Here is a 6,714-nt window from a genome sequence, read left to right as displayed (position 1 = left end):
ATTTCCTTGCCTCTTCTTTAGAGGCAATCCATAGGGTTAAATTAAATCAATTTTCTCCGATCAGACAAAATGTGGTCCTTGAGAAAGACAACTTTTCAAAGGCTGAACTTCTTACGGGCTGATTTGCGTCCTCCCGCCACCCCCAGCCATTTGACTTTTTCAGCCCCATCCAGCAGGGCAAAGGATTGTGGGAGTTGTAGTCCAACAGCATCAGGCAGGCCATAGCTACAACAGCAATCCCCTAGGGTGGCCTCCCACAGTCTTGCTCTCCTTTGCTTCCTTCCTCATCTTCTTGTGCAACCCGTCTTACCCCGCCTGCATTTTCTGCAACTTCCACAAGGGATGGTTCTGGTCTTATCAGGCAAGAACACAGCTGGACTTCCCCATCATCTGTATCGCCTACAGGTTAGTCCTATAGGCGTGAAGAAGGTAGCTGAACAAAGAGTCCCTGGAATACAGGGAAACACCTAGGCATGGCTTTTTAGTACAATCTGAGCTAACACGGTTAAAATAACTAGTCGTACCTCGGAAGTCGAATGGAGTCTGTTCCAGAAGTCCCTTCGACTTCCAAAATGTTTGGAAACCAAGGCGTGGCCTCTGATTGGCTGCAGGAAGCTCCTGCAGCCAATCGGAAGACGCTTCGGGCATTCAGGTTCCAAAGAACGTTCACAAACCAGAACACTCACTTCCGGGTTTGTGGCGTTCGGGAGCCAAAATGTTCGAGTTGCAAGGCATTCGTCAACCAAGGTATGCCTGTAATATCTAATAAACAGGGGGGAAACACACACACACACACACACACACACACACACACACACACACCCATCCATCCATCCATCCATCCATCCATCCATCCATCCATCCATCACAATTCCTTGACATGAATAAGTTTTGATTAGGTAATGCTGTGGGAATGATAGGTGTCTGTGGGAATGGAGCAAAGAGGAATTGCCGCCACCCCGAACAATAATTCTGATTCCCAGCTTTCTTTCTTTCCTTCTTTCTTTTAAAAAAGAGATATTAGGCAAAATGTGCACTTTTCCCCTACTATTTTGGGTGACAAAGTAGCCTGATCCAACTTTGAATGTTTTACTCCCTCCAAAAACATTATTTTTTCCTGCAGATGTCCCTGTACTAACCCCATGATATATGATGACCTGAACGGTTCTCCTACTGGAGAACAGTGGCTTCTCAACTTTTCTTCCCTTAAATCCAGCTTTTTCACAGCTGTACACATACTCAGATTTCTTTGACATCCTGTCTTTCCACTTCAGCTCTCTTGCTGTCATCTGATCTTTCCCCCTTCTTTCTTTCGTTTTCCCTTAACATTTCATACCCTCCAATCCAGAACTGACTCACCCCCCGTGGACCATTTTGACAGGTGGGTGGGACTGCCCATCTGTCAATCACCTGATGTCATATGACTCAAAGTTGATGGTGAATCAGCAGGCAGAAGCTCATCGCTGATCTTAGTGCTGTAGTCCCACAGCACTAGGACCAGAGATAAGAAGAGAAATGCTTGTCCGCTTTTCTCTCTCTTCAGTTTAATGTTACCCTATCACATGAATAAAATGCTTACCACCTTGTAAGTAATACTTTTATGATTCATTTGTCTGGGCAGCTATTCTGAAAATAATACACACAGGAAAATGTGGCTTCTCATGGCACACTTTGGGCTTAGCTGTTAGAGGGGTGCAATGCGACAGACTCAACCACCAAGGCAGTATAATGCGAGGCCACAGCAGCTTTTTGGGTTGGATCCTGTCAATTTTATCTGTCCATCCTGCTACAGGGGTCCTAGCACTTGAATCTATTTGTTGCCTTTCAGAACAAATAATTATGGCAGAGGCATTTAGTGTTTGGTGAGCATCTAGCTGACAAAAAGTGTTTCGTTATTTACTCTTGATTGCAAGAAATCTGACATTTCAGGACTGAAGTTGTCACTGAAGGTTCAAAATAAAGAAGAGTACACATTTGTAGTAGCCATGACACCCATTTTCTCCCTACACCCCCCTCCTTTGAGACACCAATCAGGGATTTTCCCCCTTTTGTTTTAGATCCAGTCTTATAATAGTCATGACGATCCAGGAACATTTGCAAATATGCTCTGGTTGTAAAATTCTCAGTTGGAGAAAACAGCAAAAGGACTTTTGGACTTAAAAGCCTGCAATCCCATGCAGAGTCTGGCATGTATCCAATTTGGTATAGGGCTGGGCTGTATTATAAGAATTTCTTTGGGATTATTCGCTTATATGATGCTGCTGTCCCATTACTGAGTTCTGCAGCTTGATAACCATTTCAGCCTTGCTTGCATCTCTTCCTTATCATCCCTTTTTGATAATAGGCTTTGAAAACAGGGATCCCCTTTTTGGGTTTTGGTGCTGATTTTCCCTCTTTTTGATAGCCATGTTGCCTGTTTCCCATATTCCTACTCAGACATGATAAGAATTCATGGTGCTAATTCCACCATGCTAATGGCACTCTTCATGAACAACCCAAACAAGCTCCTTTCTGCCTCTCTCTTTCTCCTGCTACTATTTTATACCAATTCCCCAGTAATCCCACTATTTTGTGCTCTTTCCCAGCATGCGCATATACAACCGGCTTTCCAGAACATCCTTCCCTTACAACTTGGCTTGCCTCACTGATGTCTAGCTTGAGAAATAATGATGTAGTATCAACCCCACGGGACAATTCCTTGTCTCCCACACTCCTACGAAGAAACAGGGTACATGGAGACTCTATGAATGGTTGCAGTAGACCTCTGTTTCTGGTGCTTCTCGATCTCCCCTGACTAGTGACAGTTATCTGATGACAAGTGGCCATTGTGTGAAACGGGCCATGTATTGCTTCCAACCAGCCAATAAACAACATACTGAGAAGTCCTCTGTGTTCTGTGCTTTCTCACTCTCTCTCTCTCTCATGCTTGGTGGTCTTCCTGTGACTCCTGCTGAACTGAAATGTACTCGTTTGCTCAAGCTACTCTAACACATGCAGAAAAGGCATGCATTGCTCTGTCTCTGAGCCTTTACAAGGAAACTGAGATTGTGAGGCTTTTCCCGTCCATTTGCATGTTGGAAAAAGTTTCACCTGCCTAATTTCTGTGCTGCTGTAAAAGGCATAAGAGGGACACAGGTGGCACTGTGGGTTAAACCACAGAGCCTAAGACTTGCCAATCAGAAGGTCAGCGGTTCGAATCCCCGCAACAGGGTGAGCTCCTGTTGCTCGGTCCCTGCTCCTGCCAACTAGCAGTTCGAAAGTACGTCAGAGTGCAAGTAGATAAATAGGTACCGCTCCGGCGGGAAGGTAAACGCCGTTTTTGTGTGCTGCTCTAGTTCAGCAGAAGTAGCTTAGTCATGCTGGCCACATGACCCGGAAGCTGTACACTGGCTCCCTTGGCCAATAAAGCAAGATGAGCGCTGCAACCCCAGAGTCGGTCACGACTGGACCTAATGGTCAGGGGTCCCTTTACCTTTTTAAAAGGCGTAAGGGAAAGGGGCATAATAAAAAAGGCGGCACACAGTTCATGCATCGTATCAAAACAAACTGTGGTTCAGCGTGGATGCACAGCATATTAGTAAACACTACTGAAAAGTTACTACCGTATTTTTCCGTGTATAAGACACCACCCTTTTTTTGAGCCCCAATTTAAGAAACAAACATTTTAAACATCAAACAGTGAAGCAAGCAGTGTGACAACTGCTGCTCCTCTTAGCCTGCACTGGGTGCCATCACTGAGCTCCTTGCAGGGGAGGGGTGGGGAGCACTGTGGGGCCTCCAGAGTCTGCCTGCCCCCTCTCACTCAGCCGCCCTACAGCTGGGGAGGAAGCAACACAGAGCTTGCGTGCGCCCAAGGGGCAGAGGGCAGTTCGCTCCCCTGGATGCTTGAGAGTGGAGCAGAAAAAATCAATTTGACTTCTGCAGTTCCCGGCCGCCAGGGACACGCCCTTGTTCACACTCAGCTGCCCAGCTCCGCGCTGGCTCCGTCAACCACTCCAGTTGGCCGAGGGGATCGAAGTCATCTCACCCATGCGCTGCCTCCCCTCCAGCTGTACGGTGCCTGAGTGGGAGGGGGGGGAGGCAGACTCCGGAGGCCCCGCAGTGCGCCCTGCCCCTCCCCTGCAAGGAGCTGCAATTGCCAGACAATATATGGCGGCATGTACGGCACATACCTGAAGGAGCGTTTCCACCTCCATCGTTCCTTCCACCGAACACTGAAGTCCAGCACCGAGGGCCTTCTGGCGGTTCCCTTCCTGCGAGAAGCCAAGTTACAGGGAACCAGACGGAGGGCCTTCTCGGTAGTGGCGCCCACCCTGTGGAACACCCTCCCATCAAATGTCAAAGAGAAAAATAACCATCAAACTTTTAGAAGACACCTGAAGGCAGCCCTGTTTAGGGAAGCTTTTAACGTTTAATAGGTTATTGTATTTTAGTGTTCTGTTGGAAGCTGCCCAGAGTTGCTGGGGAAACCCAGCCAGATGGGCGGGGTATAAATAAATAAATAAAAATTTATTAATTATAATTTATTTATATATTTAATTGCAACATTCAGAGTATAAGACTACCCCAATTTTAAACTTTAAGAATTTGGGGGGAAACCTCATCCTATACACGGAAAAAATACGGTAACCCTCCATTCCCTGTCGTTGCCACGCTACCTGGAAAGTTAAAGCAGTTTTCAAAAAAGGGAGAACAAAGTTATGACTATGAAATTTGCAACCACGATTCAAAACATAACATAGGTGGAATAAATGCACATATAAAAAATGCTGTGAAAATGCTTTTTTATTTTTTTTTTAAACAGCCAAAACACCTTTAATAGGAAAATGCTGGTCAGAGGATCAGAATGCTGCAGTTCGGGCTCATGCCTTCACAGCGTATTTCCGAGGTGGGTACAGGCGTTCTTTTCGCTGCTGCTTTTTGGTCTTCAGACCTTCTTCATGCTTGTTTAGCCTGCGCCGCATGGCACGTGTCTTCTTAGGCCGCAAGTCGAGAGGCTTGTATTTCTTGCCTTTGTAGAACTTCCTGAGGTTTTCCTTCTGGGTCTGGTTAATGACGGTCAGCACTCTGGCAATGGATTTGCGTACCACCCAGATCTTTGAGAGTTTGGAGGCTGCTCCACCGGTCACCTTGGCCACCCGCAGCTGAGAGAGTTCCACCTTGAGGTCATCCAGCTGCTTCAACAGCTCTTCCTTCTTCTTCCCTCGCAAATCACGGGCTTTGATTTTGGCCATGGCGTCCGCAACGGTCTCAGGCTACCAACGTGAAAAGAAAAAAAGGACAAAATGCTTTTTAAACTAAAGTTTTGAAAAAGACATTGAATTTTGGATGGATCGTTGTCGCTATCTAGTGTCTCATTTGTATATTTTACTTCACAACACTTTTAAAATGTTTTATTTGCAGCTGTGTAGCTGAGTCTTCTAGAGTGTTGTCATGTTTTTTCAAACTAGGAACTGTACAGTGCAGTGCAATGTCCCGTTTTTCCTGAGGATTTCCCTACTTTCATCTGAGAAATATTGGAGAGTAATGTAGGACGTGCCTACTGGAGAAATGCTGGGAGGATATGGAATCATGGACATAGCTGTCCCCCTGCCCCCCAACAGTAAAAATCAATACAAATCACTGTAATACAAATCTGAGGTTCTGGCCCCCCCCAAGCCAAAGAGATAAGTAACTATATAGCTATACGACCAAAGGCAACCCTGTATAGGGAATTTTTTTAATGATTAATGTTTTATTATGTTTTTATATATTTTGGAAGGCAGAGAAACCTGTCAGAAATAGGGTGTGAAAAGCTGGCAATTCTGTCCAACCCCCCCCACAACAACCCCACTCTTTCACTAGTAAGCTCAGGATGGCATTCAGATGGGATTCCCCACCCACCCACCGCATGTTATCCTCACCTCTGCCATGTGAGAGACAGGACATGACCAAGGTCACCCAGGGAGTATAATAATATAATAACAATAATAATTTATTATTTGTACCCTGCCCATCTGGTTGGGTTTCCCCAGTCACTCTGGGCGGCTCTGAACAGAATATTAAAAACACGATAAAACATCAAACATGAAAAACTTCCCTAAACAGGGCTGCCTTCAGGTGTCTTCTAAACGTCAGATAGTTGTTTATTTCCTTAACATCTGGTGGGAAGGCGTTCCACAGGGCGGGCGCCACTACCCATTAGGCCCTCTGCCTGGTTCCCTGTAACCTCACTTCTTGCAGGGAGGAAACCGCCAGAAGGCCCTCGGAGCTGAATCTCAGTGTCCGGGTAGAACGATGGGGGTGGAGACGCTCCTTCAGGTATACTGGGCCGAGGCCATTTAGGGCTTTAAAGGTCAGCACCAACACTTTGAATTGGGCTCGGAAACGTACTGGGAGCCATTGTAGGCCTTTCAAGAGCGGTGTTATGTGGTCTCGGCGGCCGCTCCCAGCCGGCACCCTTCATGAACAACCCAAACTAGCTCCTCCCTCCCTCTCTTTCTCCTGCCACTACTAGCGAACTTATACATGCTCAGAAACACTCCCGCCCGTGAAAACCGCGGTACCTGACTCGAGAATTGAGGCGCGCGTGGTGCACGAGCGTGAATGAGAGGCCTTCCGGAACTCGGCCCTGACGCAACTTCCGCTTCCTCCTCCTCCTCCTGAAGCTCGGCGAGCCGGAGCTTCCGGCCCCATCCGCGGCTCTTTCCCTGCGGCCCCGCCCCCTTCCGCCGG

At 47.0% G+C, this 6,714-nt stretch overlaps 1 pseudogene across 1 annotated transcript; it reads right to left on the bottom strand.

Moving 5' to 3' along the window:
• Positions 1 to 4,765: 4,765 nt before the first annotated feature.
• Positions 4,766 to 6,692, bottom strand: LOC309526633 (large ribosomal subunit protein uL29 pseudogene; annotated as a pseudogene). The gene is made up of 2 exons (XR_014224664.1): positions 6,546 to 6,692; positions 4,766 to 5,255 (listed from the first exon to the last, which is right to left on the bottom strand). The product of XR_014224664.1 is annotated as a large ribosomal subunit protein uL29 pseudogene (transcript).
• Between the last annotated feature and the right edge of the window lie 22 nt (positions 6,693 to 6,714).

The sequence above is a fragment of the Podarcis vaucheri genome, assembly GCF_965113315.1.
Source record: "Podarcis vaucheri genome assembly, chromosome: 2".
NCBI classification, from domain to species: domain Eukaryota; kingdom Metazoa; phylum Chordata; class Lepidosauria; order Squamata; family Lacertidae; genus Podarcis; species Podarcis vaucheri.
This window is presented reverse-complemented; position numbering and strand designations above follow the sequence as displayed.